Here is a 20664-nt window from a genome sequence, read left to right on the forward strand (position 1 = left end):
GATCCAAATGCCCTAGAACACTAGTAGTGTTACTAACATAACAATACATAAGACCGTAGCACACTTCTGAGTGTCCACTGACCTTAGTCAAACACCAGTCCAACTGGCTCGCTGACCTATCCTTCCCCAACACAATTCTTCATCTTGCAGGTGTACTTGTAACCATTGGTTGATTCACCAGTGTCACTCTTAGAGACAAATCAGCTGTTTGTCTAAGACCTCCCATGCCCCCTTCTCCCACTTTCCAGCTGTAGGTGACAAGTTCAGCATCAGTGGTGTCGCCTTCACAGGTCAGAGTGCAGGAGGAAGGGATTGTGGGTTTGGGGACGGCCTCTGTAAATAGAGGACATAAACAGATGAAGGAATAGTGTCAGAAAATGCTTGTGAGGCACACACACACACACACACACACACACACACACACACACACACACACACACACACACACACACACACACACATATCCTGACTGGTTGCATCACTGCCTGGTATGGCAACTGCTCGGCCTCCAACCGCAAGGCACTACAGAGGGTAGTGCGAATAGCCCAGTACATCACTGGGGCCAAGATTCCTGCCATCCAGGACCTCTATACCAGGCGGTGTCAGAGGGAGGCCCTAAAAATTGTCAAAGATTCCAGCCACCCTAGTCATAGACTGTTCTCTCTGCTAGCACATGGCAAGCGGTACCGGAGCGCCAAGTCTAGGTCCAAGAGGCTTCTAAACAGCTTCTACCCCCAAGCCATAAGACTCCTGAACATTTAATCAAATGGCTACCCAGACTATTTGCATTGCCCCCTCCTCCTTTTATACTTCTGCTACTCTCTGTTGTCGTCTATGCATAGTCACTTTAATAACTCTACCAACAGCACAGGTACATATTACCTCAACTAACCGGTGCCCCCGCACATAGACTCTGTACTGTTACCCCCTGTAAATAGTCTTGCAATTGTTATTTTACTGCTGCTTTTTAATTACTTGTTACTTTTATTTCTTATTCTTATCCATATTTCTTTTAACTGTATTGTTGGTTAGGGGCTTGTAAGTAAGCATTTCACTGTAAGGTTGTATTTGGCGCATGTGAATAATAAAATTTGATTTGATTCTTTGCTATCACTGTTATGCAAATTTCAGATGTAAATGGTTCATTTTTAAAACTCTGAGCACACATCTAAAAACTGATAACACTTGTAATGCTCTCTGCCTTATGTTCAGAACCTTTGATTGTGCATTCAATGTTTTGAACACGTCTTACACTCCTGAGTCATTCATGCAGAATCCTAGTTTATTGTGAATCACCAGTACAACAGATAATGATATATACACTGAACAAAAATATAAACACAACATGCAACAGTTTAAAATATTTTACAGAGTTACAGTTTATATAAGAAAATCAGTCAAGTGAAATAAATTAATTAGGCCCTAATCTATGGATTTCCCTGGGGATATAGATATGAATCTGTTGGTCACAGATACATACAAAAAAAGGTAGGGGTGTGGATCAGAACACCAGTCAGTATCTGGTGTTACCACCATTTGCCTCATGCAGTGCGACACAGTTCCTTCACATAGAGTTGATCAGGCTGTTGATTGTGACTTGTGAAATGTTGTCCAAATCCGCTTCAAATGTCTGTGCGAAATTTCTGGATGTTGGCGAGAACTGGAACACGCTGTCTAACACGTCGATCCAGAGCATCCCAAACATTCTTAAATGGTGACATGTCTGGCGAGTATGCAAGCCATGGAAGAACTGGGACATTTTCATCTTCCAGGAATTGTGTTCAGATCCTTGCGACATGGATTATCATGCTGAAACATGAGGTGATGGCGGTGGATGAATGGCGCGACAATGGGCCTCAGGATCTCTTCACGGTATCTCTGTGCATTGAAACTGCTATTGATAAAATACAATTGTGTTCGTTGTCCTTAGCTTATGCCTGCTCATACCATAACTCCACCACCACCATGGGGCACTCTGTTCACAACGCTGATATCGGCAAACCACTCACCCACACAATGCCATACACGTGGTCTGCGGTTGTGAGGCCGGTTGGATGTACCGCCAAATTCTCTAAAACAACATTGGAGGAGGCTTATCGTAGAGAAATGAACATTAAATTCTCTGGCAACAGCTCTGGTGGACATTCCTGCAGTCAGCATGCCAATTGTATGCTCCATCAAAACATGAGACATCTGTGGCATTGTGTTGTGTGACAAAACTGCACATTTTACAGTGGCCTTTTATTGTCTCCAGCACAAGGTGCACCTGTGTAATGATCATGCTGTTTAATGATCTTCTTGATATGCCACACCTGTCAGGTAGATGGATTATCTTGGCAAAGGAGAAATGCTTACTAACAGGGATGTAAACACATTTGTGCACAAAATTTGAGAGAAATAAGCTTTTTGTACATATGGAACATTTCTGGGAACTTTTATTTCAGCTCATGAAACTTGGGACCAACACTTTACATTTTGCGTTTTTATTTTTGTTCAGGGTAGCTTTTGAAGCTGTACATAACTGGTCAACGTGGGAGAAAGATAAGTGCCTATAACCACTGAGAGAGGTTGAAAGGCTGAGCTTAGTGTTAATGAAAATAGCAGAGATAGTGTGATTACATGTCTCTGTAATAAATGGTTTATACAGGTCCTAATACATGTGACTGTCCTGTATGCATGCACTATACCAGAGCATGTACAGTGCCTTGCAAAGTATTCACCCTCCTTGGCATTTTTCCTATTTTGTTGTATTACAACCTGTAATCTAAATGGATTTTTATTTGGATTTCATCTAATGGACATACATAAAATAGTCAAAATTGGTGAAGCGAAATGAAAAAATTAAAAAGTATAAAAAATAAAAACGGAAAAGTGGTGCATGCATATGTATTCACCCCCTTTGCTATGAAGCCCCTAAATACAATCTGGTGCAACCAATTACCTTCAGAAGTCACATAATTAGTTAAAGAAAGTCCACCTGTGTGCAATCTAAGTGTCACATCATCTGTCATTGTTGAGCTGAATATCAGGAGTGAGTCAAAGAACTACACTTCCCAGAGTGCACCAGCAGCAGCAAACCGGCTGCTTGTCACCTGATCAATCATTTTCACTGATTTGGAGCACCTGTGAAGGCATGGAGGGCGTCAGTCATTCAGAAGAACAAACTTGAGAGGGAAAACTCCAAGTTCACTCAGGTTCAGTCCAAAGACGCCAATGGTAAAAGGCTTAAATGGTTAATTCATCTTAGTTATTTAGAATGTTATTTAAATGTTTAAACTAATTTAAGTTCATTAAAATGTTGAATTAAGGTGGTAACTTTTTGTTCTGTCTTTAAAGGTTTACAACCTAATTTACTGGCTAATTTACTGGCTAAATTACTGGACAGACCAATCAACTGAAGGCAAACTAAAAATAAAAAAGATTGAGTCGGAAAATTGAGTTGTCCCTGTGTCCTTTGGATGTTGAACAAGAGGAGGACTTGACAGTCATATGATCTCAGTATATATACACACACCTGTTGTGAAAGGCCCCAGAGTTTGCAACACCACTAAGCAAGGGGCACAACCAAGCAAGCGGGACTTTAACCTCTCTGGGCTAGGCGGGACGAAATCGTCCCACCTACGCAACAGCCAGTGTAATCCCGTGGCGCGATTTTCAAATACCTTAGAAATGCTATTACTTCAATTTCTCAAACATATGACTATTTTACACCATTTTAAAGACAAGACTCTCGTTAATCTAACCACACTGTCCGATTTCAAAAAGGCTTTACAACGAAAGCAAAACATTAGATTATGTCAGCAGAGTACCCAGCCAGAAATAATCAGACACCCATTTTTCAAGCTAGCATATAATGTCACAAAAACCCAGAAGACAGCTAAATGCAGCACTAACCTTTGATGATCTTCATCAGATGACACACCTAGGACATTATGTTATACAATACATGCATGTTTTGTTCAATCAAGTTCATATTTATATCAAAAAACAGCTTTTTACATTAGCATGTGACGTTCAGAACTAGCATACCCCCCGCAAACATCCGGTGAATTTACTAAATTACTCACGATAAGCGTTCACAAAAAACGTAATTATTTTAAGAATTATAGATACAGAACTCCTTTGTGCAATTGAGGTGTCCGATTTTAAAATAGCTTTTCGGTGAAAGCACATTTTGCAATATTCTGAGTACATAGCCCAGCCATCACGGCTAGCTATTTAGACACCCACCAAGTTTAGCCCTGACCAAACTCAGATTTACTATTACAAAAGTTTGATTACCTTTGGTGTTCTTCGTCAGAATGCACTCCCAGGACTGCTACTTCAATAACAAATGTTGGTTTGATCCAAAATAATCCATCGTTATATCCAAATAGCAGCGTTTTGTTCGTGCGTTCAAGACACTATCCGAAGCATGTCAACCGTTGTTTAAAATCCATTTTTATGCCATTTTTCTCGTAAAAAAGCAACAATATTCCGACCGGGAATCTGCATTTAGGTAAACAGAGGAAAGAAAACAAAGCATGAGGTCGACTCGGGCACGCGCCTGAGTCTCACAGTACTGTAACCAGCCACTACCCAAACGCGGTACTTTTTTTTCAGCCAGAGCCTGCAAAGCCACGATTCAGCTTTTTGCCGCCTTCTGAGAGCCCATGGGAGCCGTAGGAAGTGTCACGTAACAGCAGAGATCCTCTGTAATGGATAGAGATAATCAAGAAGGGCAAGAAATTGTCAGACAGGCCACTTCCTGCATGGAATCTTCTCAGGTTTTGGCCTGCCATATGAGTTATGTTATACTCACAGACACCATTCAAACAGTTTTAGAAACTTTAGGGTGTTTTCTATCCAAAGCCAATAATTATATGCATATTCTAGTTACTGGGCAGGAGTAGTAACCAGATTAAATCGGGTACGTTTTTTATCCAGCCGTGTCAATACTGCCCCCTAGCCCTAACAGGATAAAGATCAAGGAGCTCTCCAAGCAGGTCAGGGACACATTTCTGGAGAAGTACAGATCAGGTTTGGGTTATAAAAAATATCAGAATCTTTGAACATCCGACAGAGCACTATTAAATCCATTATTAAAAAAAATTGAAAGAATATGGCACCACAACAAACCTGCCAAGAGAGGGCCGCCCACCAAAACTCACAGACTAGGCAAGGAGGGCATTAATCAGAGAGGCAACAAAGAGACAAAAGATAACCCTGAAGGTGCTGCAAAGCTCCACAGCAGAGATTGGAGTATCTGTCCATAGGACCACTTTAAGCCGTACAGTCCACAGAGCTGGGCTTTACGGAAGAGTGGCCAGAAAAAAGCCATTGCTCAAAGAAAAAAATAAGCAAACATCTCTGGTGTTTGCCAAAAGGCATGTGGGAGACTCCCCAAACATATGGAAGAAGGTACTCTGGTCAGATGAGACTAGAATTGAGCTTTTTGGCCATCAAGGGAAACACTATGTCTGGCGCAAACCCAACACCTCTCATCACCCATGAGAACACCATCCCCACGGTGAAGCATGGTGGTGGCAGCATCATGCTGTGGGGATGTTTTTCGTCAGCAGGGACTGAGAAACTGGTCAGAATTGAAGGAATGATGGATGGGGCTAAATACAGGGAAATTCTTAAGAATCTATTTCAGTATTCCAGAGATTTGAGACTGGGACGGAGGTTCACCTTCCAGCAGGACAATGACCCTAAGCATACTGCTAAAGCAACACTTGAGTGGTTTAAGGGGAAACATTTAAATGTCTTGGAATGGCCTAGTCAAAGCCCAGACCTCAATCCAATTGAGAATTTGTGGTATGACTTAAAGATTGCTGTACAACAGCGGAACTCATCCAACTTGAAGGAGCTGGAGCAGTTTTGCCTTGAAGAATGGGCAAAAATCCCAGTGGCTAGATGTACCAAGCTTATAGAGACTTGCAGCTCTAATTGCTGCAAAAGGTGACTCTAGAAAGTAATGAATTTGGGGAGGTCAATAGTTATGCATGCTCAAGTAGTTTTTTTGTCTTATTTCTTGTTTGTTTCACAATAAAACATATTTGGATCTTCAAAGTGGGAGGCAGGTTGTGTAAATTAAAATGATACAAACCCCCCAAAAATCCATTTTAATTCCAGGTTGTAAGGCAACAAAATAGGAAAAATGCCAAGGGGGTGAATACTTTCGCAAGCCACTGTAGATATACAGAGAAAATCTAAACAGTGTATTTACATTATTGGGACTGCATGGTGGGTTGCAATTGGCTACAGGAACCAAATATATTAGAGAAGTGTGTTTTGAAAAGAGGCCTTTGAAAATAACTTTCTGATCACACTGGGGTGGCAGCGTAGCCTCGTGGTTAGAGCGTTGGACTAGTTGCAAGATCGAATCCCCGAGCTGACAAGGTACAAATCTGTCATTCTGCCCTTGAACAAGGCAGTTAGCCCACTGTTCCTAGGCTGTCATTGAAAATAAGAATTTGTTCTTAACTGACTTGCCTAGTAAAAAATATATATATATTTGAGAGCAATTTGGTCCACCACCCACTTTACACAACACTGTTCCTAGGCTGTCATTGAAAATAAGAATTTGTTCTTAACTGACTTGCCTAGTAAAAAATATATATATATTTGAGAGCAATTTGGTCCACCACCCCCTTTTTTAATTTCCTCATGCCATGGTGGTGAAATGTATTTTCTATACAAGATTAGAATGTGAAAATACATAACTGTTTGATGCATGTGCACGTCGCACGCACGCACACACACACACACACACACACACACACACACACACACACACACACACACACACACACACACACTAAAAGATAGTGTATATGTCTTGTCGAGCAGTTTGCTGTTGAACTCCACTGAGTAAACTCCACTGTCTGGTTTCATCAAGCCGGTGACTCTCAGCTCTCCAGTGGTCTGGTCCAGGGTTGTGCGGCCTTTAAAGGCAGCATAGATGTCCAGACCAACAAAATCCTTGTCCCACTCTGCCACCTTCATCTTACCATTCTTCCACAGGATGCTTGTGATGGGGTGGGGATGACATATCTGGCTTCAACACCAGCTCACCTCCCACTTCTCTGGAAAGTTGCTCACCTGAAGACAAACAAACAAATAAACAAACATAATTCACACCGTTCATCCAAGGTATCCTGATTATTGTATTGTGGATATGATTGTATCCAAGAGGGACAGTTTCTTTGATGTCTGCTGTTTTCTTTTGTTCTAGGATAAAGGAAGAGCCCATGGTAATATGAATTGGAGCGTTTTTATAAACTGTTTTCCCCACTTTGGTGCAAATTCCAGATGTAAAACTCATAGCACATAACTGAAAACTGAAATATTAATTGTGCATTCATTGTTTTTAATTATTTAGAGTCTAAGATGTTGGGGGAGAGCCCTTTTGAATTCAAACTAAAATATTACAAAATTATTTGCACATTTTTTTATTTTGGCCTTTACTACTAATGCCCATAGAAACACGTTGAATAACACATTCATAAATGGCAAAAATAACAGTCCAAAAAAAATGTGTTTGTCCTAAATGTAGGAGATGTAAAAAGAACTCAGGATATAGATATATATACAGTTGAAGTCGGAAGCTAACACACACTTAGGTTGGAGTCATTAAAACTCGCTTTTCAACCACTCCACAAATTTCTTGTTAACAAACTATAGTTTTGGCAAGTCGGTTAGGACATCTACTTTGTGCATGACACAAGTAATTTTTCCAACAATTGTTTACAGAAAGATTTTTTCACTTATAATTCACTGCATCACAATTCCGGTGGGTCAGAAATGTACATACACTAAGTTGACTGTGCCTTTAAACAGCTTGGAAAATTCCAGAAAATGATGTCATGGCTTTAGAAGCTTCTGATAGGCTAATTGACATCATTTGAGTCAATTGGAGGTGTACCTGTGGATGTATTTCAAGGCTTACCTTCAAACTCTGTGCCTCTTTGCTTGACATCATGGGAAAATCAAAAGAAATCAGTCAAGACCTCAGAAAAAAAACTGTAGACCTCCACAAGCCTGGTTCATTCTTGGGAGCAATTTCCAAACACCTGAAGGTATCACGTTCATCTGTACAAACAATAGTACGCAAGTATAAACACCATGGGACCACGCAGCCTTCATACCACTCAGGAAGGAGATGCGTTCTGTCTCCTAGAGATGAACGTACTTTGGTGTGAAAAATGCAAATCAATCCCAGAACAACAGCAAAAGACCTTGTGAAGATGCTGGAGGAAACGGGTACAAAAGTATCTATATCCACAGTAAAATGAGTCTTATATCGACTTAACCTGAAAGGCCGCTCAGCAAGGAAGAAGCCACTGCTCCAAAACCGCCATAAAAAAGCCACACCACGGTTTGCAACTGCACATGGGGACAAAGATTGTACTTTTTGGAGAAATGTCCTCTGGTCTAATGAAACAAAAATAGAACTGTTTGGCCATAATGACCATCGTTATGTTTGGAGGAAAAAGGGGGTGTCACGATCGTCGTATGAACATTCAGACCAAAGCGCAGCGTGAAATCGGTTCGACATTTTATTAGAAGTGCACCGCGCAAAAAAAACTATAAAGAACAAACGAAACGTGACGTTGTGGAGTGCTCATAGGCAACTACACAAAAACAAAACAAGATCCCACAAAACACAGTGGGGAAATGGCTGCCTAAATATGATCCCAAATCAGAGACAACGATAAACAGCTGCCTCTGATTGGGAACCATACCAGGCCAACATAGAAATAGAATAATCTAGATTACCCACCCTAGTCACACCCCGACCTAACCAACATAGAGAATAAAAGGCTCTCTATGGTCAGGGCGTGACAGGGGGAGGCTTGCAAGCCGAAGAACACTATCCCAACCGTGAAGCACGGGGGTGACAGCATCATGTTGTGGGGGTGCTTTGCTGCAGGAGGGACTGGTGCACTTCACAAAATAGATGGCATCATGAGGAAGGAAAAGTATGTGGTTATATTGAAGCAACATCTCAAGACATCAGTCAGGAAGTTAAAGCTTAGTCGCAAATGGACAATGCCCCCAAGCATGCTTCCAAAGTTGTGGCAAAAGGTATTTGAGTGGCCATCACAAAGCCCTGACCTCAATCCTATAGAAAATGTGTGGGCAGAACTGAAAAAGTGTGTGCGAGCAAGAAGGCATACAAACCTGACTCAGTTACACCAGCTCTGTCAGGAGGAATGGGCCAACATTCACCCAACTTATTGTGGGAAACTTGTGGAAGGCTACCCGAAACATTTGACCCAAGTTAAACAATTTAAAGGCAATGCTACCAAATACTAATTGAGTGTATGTAAACTTCTGATCCACTGGGAATGTGATGAAAGAATTAAAAGCTGAAATAAATCATTTTCTCTACTATTATTCTGACATTTCACATTCTTAAAATAACGTGGTGATCCTAACTGACCTAAGACAGGGAATTTTTACTAGGATTAAATGTCAGGAATTGTGAAAAACTGAGTTTAAATGTATTTGGCTAAGGTGTATGTAAACTTCCGACTTCAACTGTATATATATATACATACACTATCGTTCAAAAAATTTGACCATTAAAATAACATCAAATTGATCAGAAACACAGTGAAGAAAATGTTAATATTGTAAATGATTATTGTAGCTGGAAACGGCAGATTTTTTATGGAATATCTACATAGGTGTACAGAGGCCCATTATCAGCAACCATCACGCCTATGTTCCAATAGCACGTTTTGTTAGCTAATCCAAGTTTATCATTTTAAAAAGCTAATTGATCATTAGAAAACACTTTTGCAATTATGTTAGCACAGCTGAAAAGTGTTCAAAATATATTTTATATTTGAGATTCTTCAAAGTAGCCACCCTTCGCCTTGATGACAGCTTTGCACACTCTTGGCATTCTCTCAACCAGCTTCATTAGGAATGCTTTTCCAACAGTCTTGAAGGAGTTCCCACATACAGTGGCAAGAAAAAGTATGTGAACCCTTTGGAAATATCTGGATTTCTGCATAAATTGGTCATAAAATGTGATCTGGTCTTCATCTAGGTCACAACAATAGACAAACAGTCTGCTTAAACTAATAACACACAAACAATTATACGTTTTCATGTCTTCATTGAACACACCGTGTAAACATTCACAGTTCAGGGTGGGAAAAGTATGTCAACCCTTGGTTTTAATAACTGCTTGACCCTACTTTGGCAGCAATAACCTCAACCAAATGTTTTCTGTAGTTATGGATCCGACCTGCACAAAGGCCAGGAGGAATTTTGGACCATTTCTCTTTACAAAACTGTTTCAGTTCAGTAATATTCTTGGGATGTCTGGTGTGAACTGTTCTCTTGAGGTCATTTTACTGCATCTCAATCGGGTTGAGGTCAGGACTCTGACTGGGCCACTCCAGAAGGCCTATTTTCTTCTGTTGAAGCCATTCTGTTGTTCATTTACTTCTGTGTTTTGGGTCGTTGTCCTGTTGCATCACCCAACATCTGTTGCGCTTCAATTGGCGGACAGCCTAACATTCTCCTGCAAAATGTCTTGATAAATTTGGGAATTCGTTTTTCCGTCAATGATAGCAAGCTGTCCAGGCCGTGAGGCAGCAAAGCAGCCCCAAACCATGATGCTACCTCCACAATACTTTACAGTTGGGATGAGGTTTTGATGTTCGTGTGCTGTGCCTTTTTTTCTCCACACATAGTGTTGTGTGTTCCTTCCAAACAACTCAACTGTAGTTTCATCTGTCCACAGAATATTTTTCCAGTAGCGCTGTGGAACATCCAGGTGCACTTTTGTAAACTTCAGACGAGCAGCAATGTTTTTTTTGGACAGCAGTGGCTTTTTCTGTGGTGTCCTCCCATGAACACCATTCTTGTTTAGTGTTTTACGTATCATAGACTCATTAACAGAGATGCTAGCATGTTCCAGAGATTTCTGTAAGTCTTTAGCTCACACTCTAGGTTTCTTCTTAACCTCACGGAGCATTCTGTGCTGTGCTTTTGCAGTCATCTTCGCAGGACGGCCACTCCTAGGGAGAGTAGTAACAGTGCTGAACTTTCTCCGTTTATAGACAATTTGTCTTACCGTGGACTGATGAACACCAATGCTTTTAGAGATACCTTTGTAACCCTTTCCAGCTTTATGCAAGTCAACAATTCTTAATCTTAGGTCTTCTGAGATCTCTTTTGTTGGAGGCATGGTTCACAGCAGCTCCCAGATCACTGCACCTGTACATAGCCCATCTATAATTTAGCCCAAACTACTACCTCTTCCCCTACTTTGTTTATTTATTTTATTTATTTTGCTCCTTTGCACCATATTATTTATATTTTAACTTTGAACTTTCTTCAAATAACAAATCTACCATTCCAGTGTTTTACTTGCTATACTTTATTTACTCTGCCACCATGGCCTTTTTTGCCTTTACCTCCCTTATCTCACATCATTTGCTCACATTGTATATAGTCTTATTTTTTTTCTACTGTATCATTGATTGTATGTTGTTTTACTCCATGTGTAACTCTGTGTTTTTGTATGTTGTCGAACTGCTTTGCTTTATCTTGGCCAGGTCGCAATTGTAAATGAGAACTTGTTCTCAACTTGCCTACCTGGTTAAATAAAGGTGAAAAAAAACATTAGGCAAGGGTTCACATACTTTTTCTTGCCACTGAGCACTTGTTGGCTTCTTTTTCTTCACTCTGCGGTCCAACTCATCCCAAACCATCTCAATTGGGTTGAGGTCGGATGATTGGGGAAGCCAGGTCATCTGATGCAGCACTCCATCACTCTCCTTCTTGGTCAAAAAGCCCTTACACAGCCTGAAGGTGTGTTGGGTCATTGTCCTTTTGAAAAACAAATGATAGTCCAACTAAGCGCAAACCAGATGGGATGGCATATCACTGCAGAATGCTTTGGTAGCCATGCTGGTTAAGTGTGCCTTGAATTCTAAATAAATCACAGACAGTGTCATCAGCAAAGCACCCCCACACCATCACTCCTCCTCCATGCTTCATGGTGGGAAGTCGTAGCGGGAGGACCACACACCATAACTTTGCGTGACTCCGAAGTTTACTTCGATATGATGGTTATTATATCAATATTTGTGCATAAAAGCATTTACACCGCCATTTCTCACATAATAAATTTTACAGACACAAAAAGATCCCACCTTGTCGAGCACATTTTGTTTTGTGGACGTTTGGAAAGTTTACCAACAAATTTGCTGTTTCCATCAGGACTGTTTTTTATACGACATGTACGTTACTTGTTTAAAAAGGTTGGATGGAAACCTGGTCACTGTGGGAAAAAGAGAAGTGCCTATAACCACTGAGAGCGGTTGAGTGTTAACAATGAAAATAGCAGAGAATGTCTGATTAAATATCCCTGGTGTAAATGGTTTATACAGCCAAATTAAATTGTATTTGTCACATGCTTCGTAAACAACAGGTGTAGACTAATAGTGAAATGCTTACTTATGGGTCCTTCCTAACAATGCAGAGAGAAAAAAATAGCAATAATAGAAAAAGAATAATACAAGGAATAAATAAATACACAATCGGTAACTATAACTTGGCTATATACAGGGAGTACCAGTGCCAAGTTGATGAGCAGGGGTATCTGGTAATAACATGGCTATATACAGGGAGTACCAGGTAATAACATGGCTATATACAGGGAGTACCAGGTAATAACATGGCTATATACAGGGAGTATCAGGTAATAACATGGCTATATACAGGGAGTACCAGGTAATAACATGGCTATATACAGGGAGTACCAGGTAATAACATGGCTATATACAGGGAGTACCAGGTAATAACATGGCTATATACAGGGAGTACCAGGTAATAACATGGCTATATACAGGGAGTACCAGGTTATAACATGGCTATATACAGGGAGTACCAGGTAATAACATTACTATATACAGAGAGTACCAGGCAATAACATGTCTATATACAGGGAGTAACAGGTAATAACATGGCTATATACAGGGAGTACCAGGTTATAACATGGCTATATACAGGGAGTACCAGGTAATAACATGTCTATATGAAGGGAGTACCAGGTAATAACATGGCTATATAGAGGGAGTACCAGGTAATAACATGGCTATATACAGGGAGTACCAGGTAATAACATGGCTATATACAGGGAGTACCAGGTAATAACATGGCTATATACAGGGAGTACCAGGTAATAAAATGGCTATATACAGGGAGTACCAGGTAATAGCATGGCTATATACAGGGAGTACCAGTACCAAGTTGATGAGCAGGGGTATCTGGTAATAACATGGCTATATACAGGGAGTAACAGGTAATAACATGGCTATATACAGGGAGTACCAGGTAATAACATGGCTATATACAGGGAGTATCAGGTAATAACATGGCTATATACAGGGAGTACCAGGTAATAACATGGCTATATACAGGGAGTACCAGGTAATAACATGGCTATATACAGGGAGTACCAGGTAATAACATGGCTATATACAGGGAGTACCAGGTAATAACATGGCTATATACAGGGAGTACCAGGTTATAACATGGCTATATACAGGGAGTACCAGGTTATAACATAGCTATATACAGGGAGTACCAGTACCAAGTTGATGAGCAGGGATATCTGGTAATAACATGGCTATATACAGGGACTACCAGGTAATAACATGGCTATATACAGGGAGTACCAGGTAATAACATGGCTATATACAGGGAGTACCAGGTTATAACATGGCTATATACAGGGAGTACAAGGTTATAACATGGCTATATACAGGGAGTACCAGGTTATAACATGGCTATATACAGGGAGTACCAGGTTATAACATAGCTATATACAGGGAGTACCAGTACCAAGTTGATGAGCAGGGGTATCTGGTAATAACATGGCTATATACAGGGTGTACCAGGTAATAACATGGCAATATACAGGGAGTACCAGGTAATAACATGGCTATATACAGGGAGTACCAGGTAATAACATGGCAATATACAGGGAGTACCAGGTAATAACATGGCTATATACAGGGAGTACCAGGTAATAACATGGCTATATACAGGGAGTACCAGGTAATAACATGGCTATATACAGGGAGTACCAGGTAATAACATGGCTATATACAGGGAGTACCAGGTTATAACATGGCTATATACAGGGAGTACCAGGTAATAACATGGCTATATACAGGGAGTACCAGGTAATAACATGGCTATATACAGGGAGTACCAGGTTATAACATGGCTATATACAGGGAGTACCAGGTAATAACATGGCTATATACAGGGAGTACCAGGTAATAACATGGCTATATACAGGGAGTACCAGGTAATAACATGGCTATATACAGGGAGTAACAGGTAATAACATGGCTATATACAGGGAGTACCAGGTAATAACATGGCTATATACAGGGAGTATCAGGTAATAACATGGCTATATACAGGGAGTAACAGGTAATAACATGGCTATATACAGGGAGTACCAGGTAATAACATGGCTATATACAGGGAGTACCAGGTTATAACATGGCTATATACAGGGAGTACCAGGTAATAACATGGCTATATACAGGGAGTACCAGGTAATAACATGGCTATATACAGGGAGTAACAGGTAATAACATGGCTATATACAGGGAGTATCAGGTAATAACATGGCTATATACAGGGAGTACCAGGTAATAACATGGCTATATACAGGGAGTACCAGGTAATAACATGGCTATATACAGGGAGTAACAGGTAATAACATGGCTATATACAGGGAGTACCAGGTAATAACATGGCTATATACAGGGAGTACCAGGTTATAACATGGCTATATGAAGGGAGTAACAGGTAATAATATGGCTATATACAGGGAGTATCAGGTAATAACACACACACGCACGCATGCACGCACACACACACACACAAAATATTTGTCTTAACTTACCTGATACTGAGCACAGCAGAGGACAAAAAGATGGAGGGAAAAAAAAGTTCATATTTGCAATCATTACTTTATCCCTAACCTTATTCACCACTTCACTGGTGAGAGGGAATGAAACTGACAAGCTTGTCAGACTATACATTACTGGTCCCTGTGGTGAAAAACAGAAGGACCTAACCAGTGAGAGCGGTTGAGAGGCGGTGCTAAGTTTCAGAATAGCAGAGATGGTCTATAATATTACGCATACATTCTGTTTTTCATATTAACGCAACATGTAAACTGTTGGTCCCATGCTTCATGAACTGAAATAAAAGATCCCAGAAATTTTCCACACACACAAAAAGCTTATTCCTCTCAAATGTTGTGCACAAATGTGTTTGCATCCCTGTTAGTGAGCATTACTCTGCCAATATAATCCATCCACATGACAGGTGTGGCATATCAAGAAGTTGATTAAACGTACACATGTGCACCTTGTGCTGGGGGCAATAAAAGGCCACTAAAATGTGCAGTTTTGTGACACAACACAATGCCATAGATGTCGCAAGTTTTGAGAGTGTGCAATAAGTAAGAATGTCCACCAGAGCTGTTGCCAGAGAACTGAATGTTCACTCCAGATACTGACTGGTGTTCTGATCCACACCGCTATCTGTGACCAACAGATGCATATCTGTATTCCCAGTCATGTGAAATCCATAGATTAGGGCCTAATGAATTTATTTCAATTGACTGATCTCAGTATGTAAACTGTAACTCAGTAAAATCTTTGAAATTGTTGCACATTTGTCCATTATTCTTTCCAAAATTCTTCAAGTTCTGTCAAATTGGTCATTGGTTAGATCTGAATGAATGAAATAATCTTATTAAATACTTTTTTCTTTACCTAGTTGAATGTGCTGACAACAAAATCACACAAAAATAATCAATGGAAATCCAATTTATCAACACATGGAGGTCTGGATTTGGAGTCACACTCAAAATTAAAGTGGAAAACCAAACTACAGGCTGATTCAACTTTGATGTAATGTCCTTAAAACAAGTCAAAATGAGGCTCAGTAGTGTGTGTGGCCTCCACGTGCCTGTATGACCTCCCTATAACGCCTGGGCATGCTCCTGATGAGGTGGCGGATGGTCTCCTGAGGGATCTCCTCCCAGACCTGGACTAAAGCATCCGCCAACTCCTGGACAGTCTGTGGTGCAACGTGGCGTTGGTGGATGGAGCGAGACATGATGTCCCAGATGTGCTCAATTGGATTCAGGTCTGGGGAACGGGCGGGCCAGTCCATAGCATCAATGCCTTCCTCTTGCAGGAACTGCTGACACACTCCAGCCACATGAGGTCTAGCATTGTCTTGCATTAGGAGGAACCCAGGGCCAACCGCACCAGCATATGGTCTCACAAGGGGTCTGAGGATCTCATCTCGGTACCTAATGGCAGTCAGGCTACCTCTGGCGAGCACATGGAGGGCTGTGCGGCCCCCCAAAGAAATGCCACCCCACACCATGACTGACCCACCGCCAAACCGGTCATGCTGGAGGATGTTGCAGGCAGCAGAACGTTCTCCACAGCGTCTCCAGACTCTGTCACGTCTGTCACGTGTGCTCAGTGTGAACCTGCTTTCATCTGTGAAGAGCACAGGGCGCCAGTGGCGAATTTGCCAATCTTGGTGTTCTCTGGCAAATGCCAAACGTCCTGCACGGTGTTGGGCAGTAAGCACAACCCCCACCTGTGGACGTCGGGCTCTCATACCACCTTCATGGAGTCTGTTTCTGACCGTTTAAGCAGACACATGCACATTTGTGGCCTGCTGGAGGTCATTTTGCAGGGCTCTGGCAGTGCTCCTCCTGCTCCTCCTTGCACAAAGGCGGAGGTAGCGGTCCTGCTGCTGGGTTGTTGCCCTCCAACGGCCTCCTCCACGTCTCCTGATGTACTGGCCTGTCTCCTGGTAGCGCCTCCATGCTCTGGACACTACGCTGACAGACACAGCAAACCTTCTTGCCACAGCTCGCATTGATGTGCCATCCTGGATGAGCTGCACTACCTGAGCCACTTGTGTGGGTTGTAGACTCCGTCTCATGCTACCACTAGAGTGAAAGCACCGCCAGCATTCAAAAGTGACCAAAACATCAGCCAGGAAGCATAGGAACTGAGAGGTGGTCTGTGGTCACCACCTGCAGAACCACTCCTTTACTGGGGGTGTCTTGCTAATTGCCTATAATTTCCACCTGTTGTCTATTCCATTTCCACAACAGCATGTGAAATTTATTGTCAATCAGTGTTGCTTCCTAAGTGGACAGTTTGATTTCACAGAAGTGTGATTGACTTGGAGTTACATTGTGTTGTTTAAGTGTTCCCTTTATTTTTTTGAGCAGTGTATGTTCCCGTAGCCGCCCATTGATCCGGATGGTCAAGGCTATGAGGGAGTCGAGGTCCAGGGGCAGCTCAACCACTATTGTAAAGTGGTTGTTCCACTGGATATCATAAGGTGAATGTACCAATTTGTAAGTCGCTCTGGATAAGAGCGTCTGCTAAATGACGTAAATGTAATGTAAATGAAGGAACGCGTCAAACGGGGCTTCCGGGTTCCAGGCACTCTCAGCCACCGACGTGCGAATATCCACCGCGTAGTCTGCCACACTACGGGAATCCTGACATAGTTGGAACAGCTTACGAGCAGCCTTTCTCCCGGACAATGGATAAACTTTCCGTAACTCTGCCACAAACTCCTTCAATCTGAGGCAAACGGTGGATTGTTGCTCCCACACAGCCGTAGCCCAGGCAAGAGCCCTCCCTCCATCAGCGTTATCATGTACACTATCCTCGAGTGATCCGAGGGAAATGAAGACGGCTGCAGCTCAAAGATAAGAGAACACTGGGAGAGAAACACCTGGAAGGATCAGGGATTTCTAGCGTAGTGCTCCGAAGGAGGTAAGCAGGGTTCTTGGGAAGCCGGGGTAGATTGGGGAGAAATGCCGCTGGTAGCAGGGTAATTGACAGTCTGGGGGGTTACTGTAGTGGCGGGCTGCCTCAGAAAATCTGCAGAATTGCTCCAGCAATGTGTTGAAGGCACGGTCCTGGCGGTCTGTAATCCTTCTATAAGACCTTGAAGTAACTCTTCGTGTCTTCCAATGGCGGCTCCCTGGGAGGAGACGGCATTGAGGAGCTGGTCCGAGTCTGCTGGGTCAGTCATGGCATGTCCGTACTATCACAACTCAGGATATGACCCAGATGCAGACATGGGAGAGTGATAGTACAGTTCTCAGATGATTTATTAGAAATACGGGGCAGGCAAAGGGCAGGTCGAGGGCAGGCAGAAGTTTGTGATCAGGTCAGAATCAGGCAGGTACAGGACGGCAGGCAGGCTTGGGGTCAGGGCAGGCAGAGGTTCGTAATCAGGTCAGAGTCAGACAGGTACAGGATGGCAGGCAGGCTCGGGGTCAGGGCAGGCAGAATGGTTAGAACCGGGAAAAACTAGGAAACAGAACTAGAGAAACAGGAAGTCGGAAAAGAATGACAAGACAAGACGAACTGGCAACAGACAAACAGAGAGCACAGGTATAAATACACAGGGGATAATGAGAAAGATGGGCGACACCTGGAGGGGGGTGGAGACAAGCACAAAGACAGTTGAAACAGATCAGGGTGTGACACTCAGGAACATTTACTGTCTTATTGATAAGCAACTCCAGTGTAGATTTGGCACTGTGTTTAAGGTTATTTTCCTGCTGAAAGGTGAATTCATCTCCCAGTGTCTGATGGAACAAGGTTTTCCTCTAGGATTTTGCCTGTGCTAAGCTCCATTTATTTTTTATCCTGATAGCCTGCCCAGCCCTTAATGATTACAAGCATACCCATAACATGATGCAGCCACCACTATGCTTGAAAATATGGAGAGTGTCACGTCTACTCCCGCTCCCCCTCTTCAGCGCTCGACAATGCCGTTCTACTAACCACCGGTCCTGGCAACCATCATTACACATACCTGCTCCCCATCATTATCCACACCTGGACTTCATCATCATTTTGATCACCTTCGCTTTATTTATCCCTCAGTAGCCTCGGTCATCAGGCAATATTGGTTTGTTTTCATTCACGGTCTGTACGCTTCTCATGTTTTGTTAATCTGCATGTTTTGTTCACTGGCTGGCTGTCCCCCAGGTTTGTCTCTACAGCTCTAGTGAACTCCGGTGCCATGGGAAAGTTCATTGACAAGACCCCCGTCTCCTCCCTGAACATCACCTTTCCTCTCCTTTTCCGGTCCAAGCCCTGGATAATCAACCATTGGGATCCGGCACTATCACGCACATCACAGCACCACTCACCCTCACCGTGGGACCCCTGCACCAAGAAAGCCTTCCCTTCCTCATCATCACTGCACCCGTTAACAAAGTTATTCTCGGCCTCCCGTGACTCCAACGACATAACCCCACCATATCCTGGTCAAGGATGAAAATCATTACCTGGGCACCAGGATGCCGGAAGACCTGCTTTCCCTTACATTGTGGTTCCACGTCAGTTGAGAGTCCTGTGAGTGCCCTCCTGCCCATCATTCCGTCATCCAGTACCGTTGGTCCTGTGTTTTGGGGCGGAGATGTGGACATCAACCAGGCTCTGGAGAGGGAACCCGCACCTGCTACCTGCCTTCCTGAGCGCATCTACGACTGCAAGGGGGTGAGGGATCATCTGTTGACCTGGGCACACACATCCCTTTCCGCTGGACACCCAGGTATCACCCGCATCATTCAATCCATCTCCGCAAAGTACTTGTGGCACACCTTGGTACAGGGCGTTGCCCACTATGTCAATTCATGCTCCGTATGTGCACAAACAAAATCTCCCCGGCACGCTCCAGCAGGGAAACTCCTTCCCCTTCCCGTGCCTCAGCGGCCTTGGTCCCATCTGTCCATTGATTTCGTTACTGATCTCCTTCCGTTTGATAGTTTCACCACTATTATGGTTGTTGTGGACAGATTCTCTAAATCCTGCCGTTTTATCCCTTTCTCAGGTCTCCCTACCACTCTCCACGTTGCTGAGGCACTGTTCCAGCAGGTCTTCCGGAATTATGGCCTTCCGGAGGACATTGTTTTGTCACCATCCGTTTTGTCACCAAAGCCCCTACACTACCCACCACTGCGACCTATACGCTCTCGTTGGCTGGCCCTCGCTTCATACTCATCGCCAAACCCACTGGCTACAGGTTATCTACAAGTTCCGCCTTATCTCAGCTCGCTGGTCACCATAGCAGCACCCACTCGTAGCACGCGCTCCAGCAGGTATATCTCACTGGTCACCCCCAAAGCCAATTCCTCCTTTGGTCGCCTTTCCTTCCAGTTCTCTGCTGCCGCTGACTGGAACGAACTGCAAAAATCACTGAAGCTGGAGATTCCCATCTCCCTCACTAGCTTTAAGCACCAGCTGTCAGAGCAGCTCACAGAACACTGCACCTGTTCATAGCTCATCTGTATACAGCCCATCTATCTACCTCATCCCCATACTGTATTTCTTTCTTTCTTTCTTTCTTTCTTTCTTTTGCTCCTTTTGCACCCAAGTATCTCTACTTGCACATCCATCTTTTGCACATCTACCATTCCAGTGTTTAATTGCCATATTGTAATTACTTCGCCACCATGGCCTATTTATTGCCTTAATTCCCTTATTTGCACTTACTGTATATAGACTTTTTGTTTTATTTTTTCTACTGTATTATTGACTGTATGTTTTGTTCATT

At 42.7% G+C, this 20664-nt stretch overlaps 1 pseudogene; it reads right to left on the minus strand.

Annotated features, from left to right (window-relative positions):
• Positions 1-83: 83 nt before the first annotated feature.
• LOC123743234 (uncharacterized) lies at positions 84-19358 on the minus strand (annotated as a pseudogene).
• Positions 19359-20664: the final 1306 nt, after the last annotated feature.

Source organism: Salmo salar, chromosome 05 (assembly GCF_965601325.2).
Source record: "Salmo salar chromosome 05, fSalSal1, whole genome shotgun sequence".
Lineage (NCBI taxonomy): Eukaryota > Metazoa > Chordata > Actinopteri > Salmoniformes > Salmonidae > Salmo > Salmo salar.